At 42.4% G+C, this 21,155-nt stretch overlaps 1 long non-coding RNA gene across 2 annotated transcripts in view; it reads left to right on the top strand.

Annotated features, from left to right (window-relative positions):
- Positions 1-21,155, top strand: part of LOC129868268 (uncharacterized) — a 90,094-nt gene that overhangs the window by 53,732 nt on the left and 15,207 nt on the right. Inside the window, exons 1-2 of one of the 2 annotated variants that reach the window (XR_008761738.1) lie at positions 5,470-5,973; positions 6,728-6,791. This is a non-coding gene — a long non-coding RNA (uncharacterized LOC129868268). Of the gene's footprint in view, positions 1-5,469; positions 5,974-6,727; positions 6,792-21,155 lie in introns of those variants that run through there. The other variant, XR_008761739.1, reaches the window with a different exon arrangement.

The following is a 21,155-nucleotide window of genomic DNA, read 5'->3' on the forward strand; positions in this document are numbered from 1 at the left end:
TGCAGAAACAATGTGAATATTCATACAGCGAGAGTTGTTCGGGATAGGTTTAGCAATATCTCACAAATGTCTAGATACCTGTAACGGCTATCGTCACATTCTTCCTCCTCCTCGGACGAGGAGAGGCGAGACGGATCAGACCAATACGCAGAGTGGTTAGGGTTCATAATGATTTATTATAACGAAACTGAAACTGACTTACAAAACAAAATAAACGAAGTGCATAAACCGATACAGTACCGTGTGGTGCAACAGACACGGAAACAAACACCCACAAAACACACGTGAAACCTAGGCTGCCTAAGTATGATTCTCAATCAGGGACAACGATTGACAGCTGTCTCTGATTGAGAATCATACTCGGCAGAACACAAACATCCCAACATAGAAAATCAAACATAGACAAACCCACCCAACTCACTCCCTGACCAACTAAATAAATACAAGAAAAAGGAAAACAGGTCAGGAAGGTGACAATACCAAATTGTGTTTTGTAAGAATTTAGAAATATGACATAGACCATCAAACATTAATTAGTTGTGAGATGTAATGCATATTTCATATAGAGGTTTCAATTAAGGGAGCATTTAAATCTAGGAGCATAGTTTTGTCTGGAATTTCATCTAACATTTAATTTCACATCCAACATTAATGTGTCTGTGGTATTTTCAGACAGCACAGAATTATTTCAGAAAAATTTGAAAAAAAGGAAATCTGTAGCCTACATTAATTGTGGGGTTTGTAGGACTATAATTTCAAGCAGCTTGCAATGTAAAGTGTACATAGTTTGGGCAATGTTTTTAACAGTAGACGGTGAATTGTTTTAGTTTTTTTGTGTGTCTAAATATTTTTCAATGTAGTTATATTGGGTGCAAAATGACCGCCCAATTTGCCATTTAGGATTGTTTGCAATACAGCTGATTAACCTGCAAGTCACCTGACTGGCTGCTTTACTCTGCTTGTTTTGGGAGAAGCATTAGCCTAGGAACTGACTAGCAGCTGTAAAGACATATGCCCTACCTACACAATGGGCTCTACATTCAAGAGGATTGGGGAAAAGCCATCTAATAACACCAATAGTCATTTAAAAGCGATACAATATTAATTAATCTCTCCGTGGTTTATGAGTTTTACCTTATTGACTGGTTCTTCCTAATTGTGTCTGATTGCTTTGCAAAGAGCCTAATTACAGTCTTAGATAGGTACAAAAAAAATCAAGGGCTTACACTAATTTGCGTAATTTCCAGTGCTCAGTTTTCCATTGTCGGTCAATTGCTTTGATAATGAGAGTTTCGGAAAAGCGTTTGGTAAGGACATGCTGAGAGAAGGCATCATTATGGAAAGAGCCTACTCTGCTGCCAAATGAAAAGTTATCCTTAATATGGTAGATTACAGCCTGTTCATTGTCTGTCTGTCTGGAGAGGCCTGTGGAAAATCTATGTTGAGATAAAGAAGTGAAGGGTGTTTGATATGTTTGAACATTTCCAGCTTGTCTCTCTGGACTGCAGAAAGGAATCAATGGGTTAACATGACTGATGTGTTTAACGCTACCCCTATAGGACCTTATAAAATAGGATTTTAATGATGAAATCTTGTTGTTATAAGACATTTTATAACTCAGATTTTTACAGTTTCATAAATTATTTCCATTGTTTCATTTGGAAGGGCTGTGCCACATTGCGTGCCCAGAACAGAGACATGGTGAAAGAAAAATAAGCTGTAGCCATCTTGGTAAATCTTTCATCACGTCATCCTGCAGCAGCATCTCCCATATTGAGGAGATCTAACTCCTCTATGTTACTGGGCAGACTTTGGCCTGTCAGTCTGGTACTTTGTAATTACATTGCATACGGTGGCAATACTGGAGTTTTATCTTCATCCAATCATAATTAAATCAGGCCTATCAGTTTTTAAATGTTAAGCCAATGGCTGTGTGTAAAGATTAGCATTTTTCCTGTGTCCTTGTTCTAATGTTGTAATGCCTGAGCTGTGATATAAAGCCTTGGTAATTAAAACACAATGCCAGGTCATGAGGGGAGCCAGCCACACAATGTAAAGCTCTCGGAGATCCTGGCATGAAAGGTGCCATAGAAATCCAATCCATTTTAATTGTCTTTTGAATTAATTTGAAATGGCTCGGTTCAATTAAGACAATGCATTTATCCAGCTTTGTGTAATGCCATATCCATCGATCCATAGAGATGACTTTATACATTCATTCATGTGTAAGATATATTTATGTTTTCCAAACTCCTGCCGTTTGGAATTCATTAGGTATTGATCCTTTTTAGCGATGCCGGTATAAAAGCACAAGGTCTGATAGCGGTCTTATCTGAAGACTCACCCAGCCCAGACCAGGTAATCAATTAATTGCTATTCAGAGATTGATGCCCTTTCATTTTGTTATTGTTTGGCTGACTTCAACATTTGCTGCCTTTGCAAAAGCATCCACTGTCTTTACATCTGTGTAATGACTTTAACTCAAAGCTACTACTGAATCTTAGAGACTAACCCTTCTCCAAAGACTTTGTTTCAGTTCATTGTCATTTTAGAGGGACTATCCATGGTCATTTACCACTGGAGAGAGACCCTGTGGCTCCATATCAATTTATTGTTTGACAACCTGCCCTGAATTATCAGTTTTTCATCTGAAAAAGACTTGATGGCAGGAAATAAAGTGATTTTGTCCAGATTCAATGTTGTTCCTGTGGTGTGATATTTCCTTGTTTTGAGGCAGTACTTGATTTGGTTGGTTGGGTTTTTGGTGTGTCTGTTCTCTGTTCTCTGCTCAACTCTCTTATCCACACTGCTCAGAACCCTGGTCTGCGTACTTTATCCCTCCCCTCCCTGCTGATTGGCCCTAGAGAGGGCAGCTGCAGCCAATGAGGTTTGCCAAAAGTGTTAGTGTTTAGTCTGGCGCTAGGCAGCAGAATCGACTGACAGGCGGGTCAGGCAAAGTCATCGTCTTGGCTGGCTGCCTGGCAAACCTCTGGTACCATTTAAGAAGAGGGGCCAGAACAAGGCAAGGAAAGGCCTCTGCAGGGGAAGCAACCTCAATCCCCTTTCTCTGTCTCTGTCTGCCTTTCTCGCTCTCTGTCTCGCGCTCTCTCTCACTCTTCCTGAAAAGCTCACTCTCTGAAAAGGCTGAAGAGAAAGGCTGAAGATTTGTTTTTCAGTACTTAAACGGGTTTGATGGCTTTGTTGTTTAACCTGCAACCCCCCTTGCTTCAAAGGCAAGGGAGCACAAAACAGACCTGTTGCCTGATCTGTAGCCTATGTTAACCACACGTAAACAAACGTGGATCTCTACAGCAGATCCATATGCGGTACAGTCCTCTCCTCAGCCTGACCCAGTCAGAGGACAGGACAGTGTGAACCTTCATCTGGATTAACCTGATTAACCTGTGGGCTGTATATTTCCTGTCAAGGCTGGAGGCAACATCAAATGAGTGGTGATAAGGGTGGACTCTTGGTTTGAGACATAAATAACACTGTCCCTTGTGAGCCTTTGGAGAATAAAACGGCTGATATTATCTTCCCCCAAAGCTTAGGCTGCCTGTAGCGCAGGCTTGTTGTCAAGATTAACAAACTGTGTAAAAAAAAAAAATTATGTTTAAAATTTCACTCACAGCAAATGGCATGCCTCAGAAGTTTGTGAAAAATGATGATAAGCATGTTCATGTTATGGGTAAATTAGTCTTTCACCAGAGAGGCATTTTGTAATGACTATCTCACTCACATCATGCATTAGGCTCTATCAACATAGTCATCTTTAAACCGTCTTGGGATATTGTTTTTGTGGTTCAGATCAGATTAATTACAATTAGATAAATGCATTAAATATCCAAGTCTAATGGTTTCCTATCCCCTACGTTTCACCCATTTTTCCCTCCCTGATTCTCAACTATTTCAAATTACTGTCTGTCTGTCAGATTTTTCACCCCTGTCTGGTTTATGATGGTATATTCCATCCCAGGGGAAACTATTTTTTCCTCCCTGCTCTCATTTGAACTTTGACCCTGGCCTCCTGCCTCTCAGGATATGAGATGACCCCTCAGTAGGGGGGAGGGGTGAGGGGGATGTTTTGGACCAGAGTCTGTGTGGTTAATGGCGCTGGGAGCAGATGAGGCCCTGGCTGGGCCCTGCATGGCCCTTTGTTTGAGCTTCTTATTAATACTGAGGTTATTATTAAAGTCTGGCCCCAGCGACAACACTGACTTACCCATTAGCTGACGGACTGACTCAAGTCATTAGAAATGATAGAGACTAAACCAAATGTAATTAACATTTGTAATACATTGGTTGAAGTTGTATGCTTGACTTGTCGGTGTCATACTGAGCTTTAACGGCAGCACTGACAATGATGACAGCATTATGTGTTGTGTTGTACTTCTCATCCATTTGTGTTGTCCCTATTTGACATTAACTTTTATCATCGTTACCATGTTACTACATGTTACTAGACAGGCTGGGAGATATGAAGTCAATATAAATGTACCTCCTAAAAGATAATAAATAATTTGGCTTGGTAACCTCTCCCCTTCCTCCATCTCTTCCTCCCACCACAGACAGTCAGTCAATCCCAGACAGTCTCAGGCTCTCAGCGTATATGTTTTTTAATCCTTACCGTAGGTAAGGAAGCATGGCAGATTCTCAGCACTTTTGATTGAAGGCTATATTATGTGGGGGAACATGTAAAAGAGGCTTTTGGGCATAAATTAGAGCTCCTCCATGGTGTATTGCTGGCTCTATGTGAGCCAGAGGGCCATGTTATATGTGTGAGTTATTGCCTTGAACCGCGTGACTCCTGTGTGTGTGTACTTCTACTGTACGAAAGAGGGTCTCGTGGCCAAAGTGTGTGTGTGTGTGTGTGTTTTTTCCTACTGTACCAGGGCCTCACTGAGTTTGTGAGAGAGCAAAAAAGTGGAGAAACATTGCACACTGTTTTTGATTCATGGAATGTTTACAGGAGAGATCCAGCAACATAGGATAGTTTGACTTTATCTGTACCTTTCCTGTATGGTCCCAGCCACAGCAGCAGGCTTGCTGTCTGTCATGATAGCTGGAACTAGAAATGCCATTTTACAACCTCGAGGATGAGAAGAGCTGTATGAAGGACCAATGCCCAGTTAGAGACCAGCAGAGAAGACCGAGTATTATAGATGAATGTGAATGCTGGTAGATACTGTATATTCCAAGCAGTGTGTGTTTGTGCATGCTCAATGGGCAGAAGATGTAATCTGTAGAGCCCTTTTCATTTATTCTATCAAAAAGGGAACTGGTATATGAGGTGGATTGAAAGCTCCCACCATGAACATCAAATTGACTTTGGAAGGCTCCAGGCATTCCTGTTCGACAGCACATTAGCCCCGGCTACTCTCCACCTTGAGATGATGGGCAGCCTGCCAGGTAGGGGTTGCCATGACTCCTAACGCCACCCCTTCCCTCTGCACTCCCTGCCCCCTTGAATGTGCCAAATATTCGGGCAGACTGGGCTGGCTAAGGTTTTGATTTAGACAAAAGATGTCTTAACAATGTCAGTAGAATGCTTTATGGGAATGCTGTGGCTTTCTGGTAGGAAATCATGTGACCTCCTCGGCCAAGGTTTTGTTATGGTGCCAGGAGGGAGAGAACGAGAGAGGGAGTGAAGGGGGAAACTTGGAATGCGATGCCAGCAAAAGCTTTTTATTCTTTATTTTTTGGCTTTCTTTCATTCTTGTGTTTGCTGAGAAAATGGCGGACGGTGTGGAGCTGAAATGAACCCGACTTGCCAATGGAGCTGGGCACAATAACACAACTCAACTTTAGTATTTTTTTATAAATAATTTCGCGTGGCACCCATGTCTCATAGCTTTTTGATTCCTGATAAATCCTGCTTCCTATCTCTCTGTCTCCGGCTGGGTACAAAAGAGAGCGCTGAACAATCCAAATCAAATAGAGATGTTGAATGTCAAATGGTTAGTAGAGATCTGGGTAAGTGGCACTGGTACTGGCACATTTGCACTGTTCCATTCCATACCTGGCTTTGTCGCACTGCGGCCATGCAACCACAGCCAGGAATATTCTGATGTGTTGGGGAACGATGTAGTTGGCACCGTTAATGCTAGCTGACCGTGGCATGCTCCATTACACTGGCATCCCATTCGCCATGGCATCCCGTTCACCCGGGCAGATTTATACAGCTCCTTGCCACGATTTTCTAAATTGCTGTTGCTGTCTGAGCTAAGTTGGGCTAACCTATCCTCTCCTCTCGCCACAGCCTCTGTGCTGCATGCTGGCCGAGAGGAGAGGAGGACTGCCCCTTCATGTGTCTCTGTGGGAAGAGAATAGACGGGGAGAGATCTTCTCCACAAAATTTTTATTCTCACTGAAAAATTGACTTCCATGCGCATTTCCTATCTAGAGGGAACTGCTGAAGCATGTGATGCTTATGAGCGGCTGCAACTGTAAATGGAATCTGCTTCAGAATGGACAGAATACTATTGCAATACAATTGCCGGTACTATCAGGGTTTTTGTGAAGCCGTTCTCTCCGTCTTTTTCTTTCTTTACTTTATTATTCACCAACACATTTATTTTCAGTCTGAAATATTGTGTGTTTAAAGATAATAATTTGTTTATATTGTACTATTGCTATTGATTTAGGAACCATGAAACTGTGCAGTAGGGTGTGGAACTGCTGGTTTTGAACAAGCCAATCAATGTTGTTACTTTCTTTGTGTTTTCAGAGAGGAAGAGAGTGAGAAATGAACATGGGTGACTCCTTACCCTGAAAGGCACACGATCAACAAGGTAAGTTACCTTCAGAAATAAGTTACCCTCTACAGTACATTGTGTTATTGTTTGTATCCTGAATTACCAAAAGCCAATGGCTGTTTCTTGAATTGTGGACCTTGGATTTGGCTCAGACATTGTGTTGTATTCCTCTCCTCAGCTTGCCCTCTTTGTGCCATGTCTATAGGCCAGACAAAAAGCTATGGAGACATTCTTTGCCTTTGCAGTCTCACCTGTACATTCAAGCAATACATCTGTAGTTATTTAGGTTTTGTAGCTGTATTTGGTTTGATCTGACTTAGTTTGACAGGTACGGTATATTTTCAGATCATATGTGGGAAATTCTGCCCTGCAGTTTTCGTCTGGCCCTTTCTATTGTGCTGTTCTTTTTCAATTCCCATGTTGTAGCCAACATCCCGTTGCTCAGCTCAAAACACTTCAGATCCTTATACGATTCAACACATGTAGCAGAATTGATCCACTCTGATTTAGATGGAACAGGGTTTTATTGTGTGGTTTATTGTCCTCACTGTATTGTTGATTAGGATAGTGTAAGGATGACATTATGGAGGAATTTGTGGACATCAACCTTATAACTGACCTGAGTTTTGATTTGACAGCCTGTTGCATGCATGGTACAATTGACTTCTCCACTTACATAAAGTGGCCTATTAACAGAGTTGGGCCCCAGGTTTGTGGCATAGTGTAATGTATTTGACATATTTATTTTGATACTTTCCAACTAACCACTTGGCACAAACCCGTAGATCCGATCTTGTGGCGAATCTGACATCACAAGCTCCTCTCTGTGGGTCTCTGTCATTGTGGTGTGAACAACATCTTTTTTTAAATGGCAACTTTGATACTCTTTATTTGTAAAATGACTAGTAATAGATATTTCCTGTCCTGTGGTGTTTAGGAGCTCCAATACATTGTTTGTGAGGCTGAATAGAACATTCTGATTATTATAACAAAGCCTGAACCATAATGTTTCAGTGTTGTTTGATTTGATACCATATTCCAACCTTTTGATGGTAATGGAAGCAACCTACAGTACAAATCAGAAGATTCAAGTGTTCTTGGCTTGCAAATAGCGGACAAGACAAGAAGAAGGCCTACTGAAAATGTGTGCATCCGGGTTGAGGTAGTAGGTTGTATGGTTTAGAATGACACCCTGGGAGTTAACGGTACAACCTTCTAGCTTTCCTTGGAGTACACTCATGACATCAAGCAAAAAGATGACCCTCATCGTGTCTTTCAAAGCATAGCTTGGCTTGGTTTACATTAGCCAACTATTTTTGAGGGCCATGATGTCAAAATCTCACCGTCAATGTTTTTTTCTCTGTGCACTATTTTAATTTAAGTGTGCATTTGTTTACACTCTGTAAGAACGTTTGTTGATCCTGTCGCTATGACTACAACAGGCTAGCTTGACTGGAGCTAACTATAGCCAACGTTAGCTTTTATGCTAACAGACTTTTATAAATTAAACTATGAAAACCTCATAAAAAAATATAACAACAGTTATATCATTACACTCAGTTTAATTTGATGATAACGTTTCAAATATTTTGTTTATCTGGTGCTTTTCTCTTCAGTTTTCTGCTCTCTCATTCAACTGACACTGACTGGGCAGACTAGCGCGAGACCCACTGTAGAGTGAGAGCGCGTGAAGCAAACCACTAGAGCGAGCGGCTCCCTCTGTGGTCCGAAACAGGCACAACACCCATTGACTATAAATACTGTAAATTATTACAACATGACAAAGATTATGCTACCATATACACTACCGTTCAAAAGTTTGGAGTCACTTAGAAATGTCCTTGTTTTTTTTGTCCATTAAAATAACATCAAATTGATCAGAAATACAGTGTAGACATTTTTTAAGGTTATAAATTACTATTGTAGCTTGAAACGGCAGATAAAAAAATGTAAAAAAGGATTATCTACATAGGCCCATTATCAGCAACCATCACTCCTGTGTTCCAATGGCACATTGTGTTAGCTAATCCAAGTTTAGCATTTTAAAAGGCTAATTGATCATTAGAAACCCTTTTGCAATTATGTTAGCACAGCTGAAAACTGTTGTTCTGATTAACGAAGAAATAAAACTGGCCTTCTTTAGACTAGTTGAGTATCTGGAGCATCAGCATTTGTAGGTTCGATTACAGATTCAAAATGTCCAGAAACAAAGCACTTTATTCTGAAACTCGTCAGTCTATTCTTGTTCTGAGAAATGTGAGCTATTCCATGAGAGAAATTGCCAAGAAACCTTAGATCTCGTTCAAAGCTGTGTACTACTCCTTTCACAGAACAGAGCAAACTGGCTCTAAACCAGAATAGAACGAGGAGTGGGAGGCCCCGGTGCACAACTGAGCAAGAGAACAAGTACATTAGTGTCTAGTTTGAGAAACAGACACCTCACAAGTCCTCACCTGGCAGGTACATTAAATAGTACCCGCAAGACACCAGTCTCAACGTCAACAGTGAAGAGGCGACTCCGGGATGCTGGCCTTCAAGTTGCTTCTGAATGTATCAGAAACTTGCCTATACTGGTATGTCAATTAATCAATATAATACGAACCAACCTCTTTTGACCTTGGGGGGTTTATTTATTTAATGCATTGTACTGCCATTGTACAATGGTAATGCACAATTAATAGAGATGGTACCATATGATAATTTGAGGCAATACCATGGTATTATTTAGGTGTACCATCATACTTCAAAGCTAAAACCATGGTACATTTCCATGATTCAAACTACCATGGTATAAGTGAAAGTACCATAGTTGTACCTTGGTACATTTTGTAATTGCCAAACAACACTACTGCCACCTTCTGGTTTGGAGTATTTTAACAGGCTTTGTGGCTGACGACTACAGGGTCTTTGCTGTGTATACACAAAAAAGATTGACTGCTGACACTGTTCAGAGGTGCTAATTACTCTCGGCTGGCAAACGGTAGACGATTCTACACTACATGACCAAAAGTATGTGGACAGCTGCTCGTCGAACATCTCTTTTCAAAATCATGGGCATTAATATGGAGTTGGTCCCCTCTTTGCTGCTATAACAGCCTTCACTCGTCTGGGAAGGCTTTCCACTAGATGTTGAAACATGGCTGCGAGGACTTGCTTCCATTTAGCCACAAGAGCATTAGTGAAGTTGGGCACTGATGTTGGACGATTAAGCAGTTGGCATTCCAATTCATCCCAAAGCGTTCAAATTCATCCCAAAGGTGTTCCATGGGGTTAAGGTCAGGGCTTTGTGCAGGCCAGTCAAGTTCTTCCACACCAATCTAAACATGCCATTTCTGTATTGACCTTGCTTTGTGTACTGGGGCATTGTCATGTTGAAACAGGAATGGGCCTTCCCCTAACTGTTGCCACAAAGTTGGAAGCAGCAAATTGTCTAGAATGCCATTGTATGCTGTAACGTTAAGATTTCCCTTCACTGGAACTAAGGGGCCTAGCCCTAATCATGAAAAACAGCCCCAGACAATTATTCCTCCTCCACCAAACTTTACAGTTAGCGCTATACATTGGGGCAGGTAGTCTTCTTCTGGCATCCGCTAAACCCAGATTCTTCTGTCGGACTGACTCACAGATGAGGAGCATGATTCATCACTCCAGAGAACGCGTTTACACAACTCCAGAGTCCAATGGCAGCGAGCTTTACACCACTCCAGCCAACGCTTGGCATTGCGCATGGTGATCTTAGGCATGTGTGTGGATGCTTGACCATGGAAACCCATTTCATGAAGTTACCGACGAACAGTTCTTGTGCTGACGTTGCTTCCAGAGGCAGTTTGGAACTCGGTAGTGTGTGTCGCAACCGAGAACAGATGAGGACAACACTCGAAAGTCCCGTTCTGTGAGCTTGTGTGGCCTACCACTGAGCCGTTGTTGCTCCTAGACGTTTCCACTTCACAATAACAGCACTTACAGTTGACCGGGTCAGCTCTAGCAGGGCAGAAATTTAGCAAACTGACTTGTTGGAAAGGTGGCATCCTATGACGGTGCCACGTTGAAAGTCACTGAGCTCTTCAGTAAGGCCATTCTACTGCCAATGTTTGTATGGCTGTGTGCTCTTTTATACACAGCGACAGGTGTGGCTGTAATAGCCGAATCCACTAATTGGAAGTGGTGTCCACATAGTTTTGTATATATAGTGTACGTGTGTGTCCCTGCTCTTATACCCTTTCCTTTTTCTACACAGGCTCCTAATGGACCTTTCCTGCCAGTAGGCTCATGGTCAGTCTGCCTTTAGAGGCACAAAACCTTCAATTAGTGTTAGGTTGAAAAGTGGTGTATTTTTAGATGGTTGTTATCCACTCTGGTAGGGAGGGAGGAATGACCAAACTGCATCAATCACACAGGGGATCTGTAATGTTAGACATCCACTGTATAGTATAACTCCAACCACAAAAAAGAACACAACAAAGGCTTTTCCCCTTGTTCTTTCACTTTCCATGAGTATATAGTATATTAAATGTATAACTGATTTATCTGCAGAAGGAATACAGTGAATGCACATTTCTTTATACTTAAAAAAAATCCATGATATGTTTTGCTATCGTGAATAGATCTAATTTAATTATTATTTTGTTAGAACAACCATTCACCATTTACTGCAGGTGCTGGATCTTACAGCAAGTGAATCTGCAATATGTCTTTCATGGCCTAATTCTGTCAAGCCATTCTGCTATTGCTGAAGTTCAATTTTCTCACTAAGACAATTGTGTGGTGGAACTTATTTCACACAATACCAGTTTCCTGAGCCATTTCTGTGTTTTCGTAGCCTCCATCGGTCACCCCAGGCAACACTCTCTCCAGTGCAGCCCAGGCAACACTCTCTCCAGTGCAGCCCAGGCAACACTCTCTCCAGTGCAGCCCAGGCAACACTCTCTCCAGTGCAGCCCAGGCAACACTCTCTCCAGTGCAGGCCAGGCAACACTCTCTCCAGTGCAGGCAAGGGCCTTGACAACCATTCTCCTGTGAGTTGAGCACTGAATCACGGCCATATTTTATGATGCCCAGATGGTTGGATGTAAACATCAAGTATGAAATGTAATAATCATCATAAATCTGAGATTCTCTGTTAAGCTGATTCTTTTGTTTCCGAAAACATCAGACATCACCCTCAGCTTTTACTATATATCTATTTGCGCTGTGGAATATAGTTCCAAGGTTCAGCCAGGTTTAGTGCCTTAAGGGGTTTAGTGGCTTGATTATCTCACCTACCTACCAACTGTACCTGCTGGAAGCAAGGCTGTTCCCCAAATTGAATCAGCAGACATACAGACTGCTGTAATGTTAAAACTGTCCAGCATTGGAACAGTTTATGTTTATATGTTTCCATGCACCAAGCCTTAGTTATGATCTATGGGCACTTATGTGACGGGGTGCAGTAGTGATGTGCGGTCTGGTCTGGGGTTTAAACCTGCTCCAGCCCAGCGTGGGCTGAAGTCTTTATTTACCTCAGACCCAGTCGGTTTGTCTACTAAAATCAGGGGCTCTGGCTCTCTCTCTCTCTCTCTGGCAGTGGGGCACAGCTTGTAAGAGTTGGATCAACACAAAGGAGAACAAAATGCATATGTGGATCAGTTTTATCAATCTACAGATTATTTCAAACTGAATTTGAAATATATAATTCCTCTCTTCGTCAGAGCACCATGTAGTTTTTTCTGACTTTGTTGATGGCTGATACTGTAATGTAAACCTCTCATATAGGGTCTTGAGTAAATACACCACTGTTATGATACTATTGTCTCTTTCACTTTACACTGTCAGTGGTTGGAAAGCAGTCTCTTCAGTCTAGAGTGGATATGGGCGGCAGATTGTCCCTCCAATTCAACCTTAGTTCTCAAACCTGCAATGGCAGCTTTATTCATACTTTGGGTTGCTATTCACTGCTATATTCCAATACTTGATATCACTACAACGAGACAAAGATGTTTTGACCAAGATGTCTTGGAAAAGACCAAAAGCCTTTCAAACACACTACTAAACCCATAAGGGCCATAGCTTGACAGACATTGCCAGTTGCTAGGAGCACCCTGCTCCACCCACCACCACAGCTTTGCAGCAGTACCTCAGACAGCACAGCCTCTCTCAGCTGGTGGAGCCTCTTATCAACACGGGCCGCCCAGTGAAAGGGACTTAGCAGCTGTTAATTAGGGGCCAAACAAACGCAGAGTGTTATTAATGGGTGTTCAATGGCAGAGCGTGAGAGGCCTATAGGAAGACAGACTCATTGTAATGGCTGAAATGGAATTAATGGAACGGAATCAAACATTTGGAAACCACATTTGACTCCGTTCCATTGATTTAATTCGACCCATTCCAATGAGCCCTTCCTTCTATAACTCTTCACACCAGTCTCCTCTGCTCTCCGTGTAGGCTCAACAACCAGCCTCAGATGGCTCACAATGCCAACAGGTTGACAGTGTGTTGTTTAGCCTGATCCTGCTAAAACCCTGGAAACCCCAGAAGGAATGGCATTTTATCTGTATGGTGCCTCTTAGCTGACTTTCCTGCTGGCGTGGGGTGGGATCTCTGTGGTGACTGCTCTGTCAAAACAACAACTATAGTGGTACACCTCAGTCACTCAGTCTGTCTGGCCCTCTGGGGTCAGACAGACTCTGGGGTCAGACTGAGTGAAAGGATATTGGTTAGGGTTCTGAATGATGTAAAGAACATTCAATTAACCATGTCTGAATTTCTGGAGGAGAACCAATATGAAATATATACTCTTAATTCCAGTGCAAATTTCTAGATCACTTTTTTGGTGATCCAACTCTTGAGTTTTTAAGAAACAAATTAAATTATGTTTTAGTATGTATTATACAAATATATGTTTTGCCATTTACAGTCAGGTATGCAAATAGACTTGGTTGGGTTCATCCTGTTCCTTCTCAGGCCTCCATATAGTTATTGAACAGACTAGAGGAGCCAAGCTGCGTTGTGCCGGAGCACAGTTTATTTTAAGAGCTCTATTTTCCCCATCTTTCCTCACCTCTGAACTGAATGGTCATCCAGATGTAGCTAGCAAGCGAGGCTGAGGCGAAGGGGACCTGCTGCCTCAGCACTCCCTGCTCCAACTGGCCCAGTGGCCAGGCAGGGTTAGGAGTCATTGGTTCCAGCTGTGCTTCCATTTATGGGATGGTTGGACAAATAAATGATGGGATTATATAGGAGAGGGGAGGAGAGGCGGTGGGGGAGGAGAGGCGGTGGGGGAGGAGAGGCGGTGGGGGAGGAGAGGCGGTGGGGGAGGAGAGGCGGTGGGGGAGGAGAGGCGGTGGGGGAGGAGAGGCGGTGGGGGAGGAGAGGCGGTGGGGGAGGAGAGGCGGTGGGGGAGGAGAGACGGTGGGGGAGGAGAGACGGTGGGGGAGGAGAGACGGTGGGGGAGGAGAGGTTCTATTTTCACTGCACTAACCAATCAAGGCCTGCTGAACAGAAAAGCACACAGACAGAGAGCTCTAAAATAGGTCATTTAAATGATTTTACTGAAATTTTACTTCAGGATATATCCTGCATTCCAGCTCATGCTAGGCAGCATTTATTTACATAAATGTCATGCCAGGTGAAATTGTGTCATGGCAGGTGAAATTGTAACAATGGAATGTTTTCAAACCAAATTATATGGGGGATTAGGCATGTAATTGTCTGATTATGAAATGCAATTTATCATTACATAAAATTATACATAAAAAAATTCTGTACACAGGAAGGAAATGGATGAATATCACAATCTCTCCAGGACCAGCTGCATTAGCAAAAGCATTGTTGACCTCTTGATGTCATAGTTGTAGAATAGTTGACCACTTTAAACATATTTTGAAGTGGGTTTTTTTAGCCTCTACGTGTGCATAAAAAAATAAACCCTCTTGTAATAAGTATATTGAGAGTATTTTCAGTGAGTTATTGTTGGACATAATCCCCATACACATATACTGAATAAAAATATAAACGCAGTATGCAGCAATTTCAAAGACTTTACTGAGTTACAGTTCAAATAAGGAAATCAGCAGTTGTACTTAAGTAAAAATACTTTAAAGTACTACTTAAGTAGTTTTTTGAGTATCTGTACTTTACTATTTATATTTTTGACAACTTGTACTTTTACTTCACTATGTTCCTAAATAAAATAATTTACTTTTTACTCCATACATTTTCCCTGACAACCAGAAGTACTCATTACTTTTGGAATGTTTAGCAGGACAGGAAAATGGTCCAATTCACGCACTTATCAAGAGAACATCCCTGGTCATCCCTACTGCCTCTGATCTGGCAGACTCACTAAACACAAATGCTTCCTTTGTATTTATTAAGGATCCTTATTAGCTGCTGCCCCTGGGGTCCAGCAACATTAAAGCAATTATGCAATTTTAAATATGACATGACAAACCCCCTAACACCTTTCACAACACGTTAAGTGTGTTCCCACAAGCCACTACTCTACTATCACATATCTACAATACAAAATCCATGTGTAGGTGTGTGTAGACTGTGTGTCTTATGTGTATGTGTGTCTGTGCCTGTGTGTGTCTCTTCACAGTCCCCGCTGTTCCATAAGGTGTATTTTTATCTGGTTTTAAAATCGGATTAATGTGGAATAGAGTTCCATGTACTGTAGCCATGGTGCTATGTAATACACTGCGCCTCCCATAGTCTGTTCTTGACTTGGGGATTGTGAAGAGACCTTTGGTGGCTTGTCTTGTGGGGTATGCATGGGTGTCCGAGCTGTGTGCTAGTAGTTTAAACAGTGGTGTAAAGTATTTAAGTAAAAGTACTTGGAAATACTACTTAAGTAGTTTTTTTAGGGTATCTGTACTATATTTTTGACAACTTTTACTTCACTACATTCCTAAAGACAATAATGTACTTTTTACTCCATACATTTTCCCTGACACCCAAAAATACTCGTTACATTTTGAATGCTTAGCAGGACAGGAAATTGTCTAATTCACGCACTTATCAAGAGAACATACCTGGTCATCCCTACTGCCTCTGATCTGGAGGACTCACTAAACACATGCTTCATTTGTAAATTATATCTGAGTGTTGGAGTGTGCCCCTGGCTATCTGTACATTTTTTATATATATAAATAATAATATGCTTAAGATAAGGAATTTGAAACGATTTATACTTTTACTTTTGACACTTAAGTATATTTTAGCAATTACATTTACTTTAATTATTACTTAATTATATTTAAAGCAAATACTTTGACTTTTACTCAAGTATTTTACTGGATGACTTTCACTTTTACTTGAGTCCTTTTCTATTAAGGTATCTTTATTTTGTATGAAAATAGGGTACTTTTTACACCAGTTGAAACAGACACCTCAGTGCATTCAGCATGTCAACACTTCTTACAAAAACAAGTAGTGATGAAGTCAATCTCTCCTCCACTTTGAGCCATGAGAGATTTACATGCATATTTTTAATGTTAGCTCTCCGTGTACATTTAAGAGCCAGCCATGCTGCCCTGTTTTGAGCCAATCGTAATTTTCTGAGGTCCATCGGTGGCACCTGACCACACGACTGAATAGTTGTCCAGGTGCTACAAAATTAGGTAATGTAGGACATGCCTTGTTGATAGTGTTAAAAAGGCAGAGTAGCGCTTTATTATGGACAGACTTCTCCCCATCTTAGCTACCTTTGTATCAACATGACAGTTTACAATCCAGGGTTACTCCAAGCGGTTTAGTCAAATCAACTTGCTTAATTTCCACATTATTTATTACACAATTTAGTTGAGGTTAAGGGTTTAGTGAAGGATTTGTCCCAAATACAACTAATTTAGTTTTTGAAATATTTAGGACTAATTTATTCCTTGCCACCCATTTTGAAACTAACTGCAGCTTTTTGTTAAGTGTTGCAGTGATTTCACTTGCTGTAGTGGCTGATGTATGTAGTGTTGAGTCATCCGCATACATAGACAAGCTGGCTTTACTCAAAGCCAGTGTCATGTCATTAGTAAAGATTGAAAAAAGTAAGGGACCTGGACAGCTGCCCTGGGGAATTACTGATTCTACCTGGATTATGTTGGAGTGGCTTCCATTAAACAACACCCTCTATGTTATGTTAGACAGGTAACTCTTTATCCATAATATAGTAGGGGGTGTAAAGCTGTAACACATACGTTTTTCCATCAGTAGACTATGATCGATAATGTCAAAAGCCGCACTGAAGTCTAACGAAACAGCTTCCACAATCTTTTATCATGAATTTCTCTCAGCCAATCATCAGTCATTTGTGTCAGTGCCGTGCTTGTTGAATGTCCTTTCCTATAAGTGTGCTGAAAGTCTGTCAATTTGTTTACAGTAAAATAGGATTGTATCTGGTCGAACACAACTTTTACCAAAAGTTTGCTAAGGCTTGGTAAAAGTCTGATTGGTCGGCTATTTGAGCCAGTAAATGGGGTTTTACTGTTCTTGTGTAGCGGAATTAATTTTGCTTTCCTCCAGGCCTGAGGGGCATACACTTTCTAATAAGCTTAAATTAAAGATGTGGCAAATAGGAGTGGCAATATCATCTGCTATTATCCTCAGTAATTTTCCATCCAAGTTGTCAGACCCCGGTGGCTTGTCATTGTTGATAGACACCAATAATTGTTTCACCTCTTCCACACGCTCACCACTCACTTTACGGAATTCAAAATTACAATGCTTGTCTTTCATAATTTGATCAGTTATACTTGGATGTGTAGTGTCAGCGTTTGTTGCTGGCATGTCATGCCTAAATTTGCTAATCTTGCCAATGAAAAAATCATTAAAGTAATTGGCAAAATCAGTGGGTTTTGTGATGAATGAGCTCTCTGATTCAATGAATGATGCAGCTGAGTTTGCCTTTTTGCTCAAAATTTAATTTAAGGTAAATGCCTGAGTGTTGCAGTGTGCCCCCGACTATCAGTACATTAAAAGAAAAACTAGAAAATGGTGCCGTCTGGTTTGCTTAATGTAAGGAATTTGAAATTATTTATACTTTTACTATTGATGCTTAAGTAAATTTTAGCAATTACATTTACTTTTGATACTTAAGGATATTTAAAGCCAAATACTTAAAAAATATATATTATATTCATATATTTACCTATTTTTCTCCCCAATTGGTAGCTACAGTCTTGTCCCATCTCTGTAACTCCCGTAGGGATTCAGGAGAGGCAAAGGTCGAGAGCCATGAAACACCGTACAGCTGGCGATGAAGTCAGCGTGCATGCGCCCAGCCGCCACAAGGTTGCTAGAGCGCGATGGGACAAGGACATCTCAGCTGTTCAAATCCTCCCCTAGCACTGTGATGCAGTACCTTAGTCCGCTGTGCCACTCGGGAGGCCCCGTACTGTTAGACTTTTACTCAAGTAGTATTTTACTGGGTGATTTTCACTTTTACGTGAGTCATTTTCTATTAAGGTATCTTTACTTTTACTCAAGTATGACAATTGGGTACTTTTTCCACCACTGGAAATCATTCAATTGAAATAAATTAATTAGGCCCTCATCTATGAATTTCACATGACTAGAAATACAGATATGCATCTGTTGGTCACAGCTACCTTAAAAAAAAAATAGTAGGGACGTCGATCAGAAAACCAGTCAGTATCTGGTGTGACCACCATTTGTCTAATGCAGCGCGACACATCTCTTTCGCATAGAGTTGATCAGGCTGTTGATTGTGGCCTGTGGAATGTTGTCCCACTCCTCTTCAATAGTTGTGCGAAGTTGCTGAATATTGGCGGGAACTGGAACACGCTGTCGATCCAGAGCATCCCAAACATGCTCAATGGGTGACATGTCTGGTGAGTATGCAGGCCAAGGAAGAACTGGGACATTTTCAGCGTCCATGAATTGTGTACAGATCCTTGCAATATGGGGCCGTGCATTATCATGCTGAAACATGAGGTGATGGTGCGGATGAATGGCACGACAATGGGCCTCAGGATCTCGTCATGGTATCTCTGTGAATTCAAATTGCCATCGATAAAATCCAATTGTGTTCATTGACCGTAGCTTATACCTGCCCATACCATAACCCCACCGCCACCATGGGGCACTCGATGCCATACACGTGGTCTGTGTCTGTGAGGCCGGTTGGACGTACTGCCAAATTCTCTAAAACAACATTGGAGGCGGCTTATGGTAGATAAATTAAATTCTCTGGCAACAGCTCTTGTGGACATTGCTGCAGTTAGCATGCCAATTGCACACTCCCTCAAAACTTGAGACATCTGTGGCATTGTGTTGTTTGACAAAACTACACATTTTAGAGTGGCCGTTTATTGTCTCCAGCACAAGGTGCACCTGTGTAAGACCATGCTGTTCAATCAGTTTCTTGATATGCCCCACATTTCAGGTGGATGGATTATCTTGGCAAAGGAGAAATGCTCACTATAAACTTTTTGTGGGTGTGGACAATTTCTGGGATTTTTTATTTCAGCTCATGAAACATGGGACCAACACTTTACATGTTGCATTTATATTTTTGTTCAGTGTACATACATGTACATGCAAATTCAGTTGATTCATGCTTTTGCCTGAGTGAGAGCCCTTTTAACAAGGTCATTTGTCTGCTGGTCCTGCCCTCAGTAAACACTAGAGACCTTGATAAAATAAAAACATGAAGGATTGTAGCCTGACACTGTTGTTACTAGCCAGACAGGCAGCTACTAGCCAGCTACAAATCCCCCAGTTCATACAGCAGCAGCTTGTGATTTGGTGAAGTCTCTGCAATGCTGCTAGTATTTTTCCCCAAGGCGAGATATCCCCTTAATGTGATCAGTTTAGTGGCAAATGAATAATCATAACACATCCATGGCAGACGGGTGTCCCATTGATCTGTCTGGAGTCAGTCAGCCCCCCCCCCCCCTTTCCTCTCGGTCTACTGCTGCATCAGCCACTCTCCCCCATCAATATGCTCTTGCCCCTTGACCCCTGGGACAGATCAATGGTATTGATCGAGAAGGGCAAGGGCAGGGTCCGCTGACTGGCCCCACCAATCCCCCCGTCCGTCCGTCAGCTAGTGTGACAAGACATGATCGTCATTAATGTCCCGCTGGCTGGCTGGGCCCCCCTTCCCCCACACACGCATCCCTGTCCCCCCAGTTACCTGCTCGCCACTAATGGTGCTGTCTGTCTGCCTGTATGCCTGCCTGCCTGTATGTCTGTCTGTATGCTAGGCGTCCTTTTTTGGATACCTGTCTGATTGACATTCGCCTGCCGCTTTGTAAGACACTGTTATCTGAATTCAGGCTTATCGTTAAATGTGTTGATGTGGTGTAATAGCGTTTTGATAGTTTTATATTGGTTCTCAAGTCATTGTGTGCACTGCCTTCCTGTTAGTTTTTTTGTGTTCTTTGAGACTACAGTATTCCTGGGGTGTAAATCATAATACTTCTGTTATGACAGCGTTCTCTTTTATGTTAGTAGTGCATCATAGAGGTTTGAGGAGATGTACTTACTCTACCTTCCTGATACTTACATTCCTTCTTCCTTTAGATTTTTACTGGAAGACAAGGGTCATTAATGTTTATGACATTGTACACATGTTCTGTTTCCACGAATACCACGACCAACCATGGTTTTCCAAGATTTGCTACACAGTCTAGCCTAGAGAAATGGAGATGATAGGAGTATAGAGGAGGAGAAGTGGGGGAGGAGAGGAGGGTCAATGCGTGTCTTGTCTAGTCGTGTGCATGTGTTGGGGGGGAGTGGCTTTGCGCTGATGGGAGTGGCTTTGCGCTGATGGGAGTGGCTCTGCGCTGATGGGAGTGGCTCTGCGCTGATGGGAGTGGCTCTGCGCTGATGGGAGTGGCTCTGCGCTGATGGGAGTGGCTCTGCGCTGATGGGAGTGGCTCTGCGCTGATGGGAGTGGCTCTGCGCTGATGGGAGTGGCTCTGCGCTGATGGGAGTGGCTCTGCGCTGATGGGAGTGGCTCTGCGCTGATGGGAGTGGCTCTGCGCTGATGGGAGTGGCTCTGCGCTGATGGGAGTGGCTCTGCGCTGATGGGAGTGGCTCTGCGCTGATGGGAGTGGCTCTGCGCTGATGGGAGTGGCTCTGCGCTGATGGGAGTGGCTCTGCGCTGATGGGAGTGGCTCTGCGCTGATGGGAGTGGCTCTGCGCTGATGGGAGTGGCTCTGCGCTGATGGGAGTGGCTCTGCGCTGATGGGAGTGGCTCTGCGCTGATGGGAGTGGCTCTGCGCTGATGGGAGTGGCTCTGCGCTGATGGGAGTGGCTCTGCGCTGATGGGAGTGGCTCAGAGATTTTGTGTGTGTGTGGTTTGTTGTGTGTGTGTGTGTGTGTGTGTGTGTGTTTGTTGTGTGTGTGTGTGTGTGTGGCGGGGTGGTGGTAGCTCCAGACATTGCAGTGACACTGCTGTAA

This window comes from Salvelinus fontinalis, chromosome 13 (genome assembly GCF_029448725.1).
Source record: "Salvelinus fontinalis isolate EN_2023a chromosome 13, ASM2944872v1, whole genome shotgun sequence".
In the NCBI taxonomy this organism is placed as follows: domain Eukaryota; kingdom Metazoa; phylum Chordata; class Actinopteri; order Salmoniformes; family Salmonidae; genus Salvelinus; species Salvelinus fontinalis.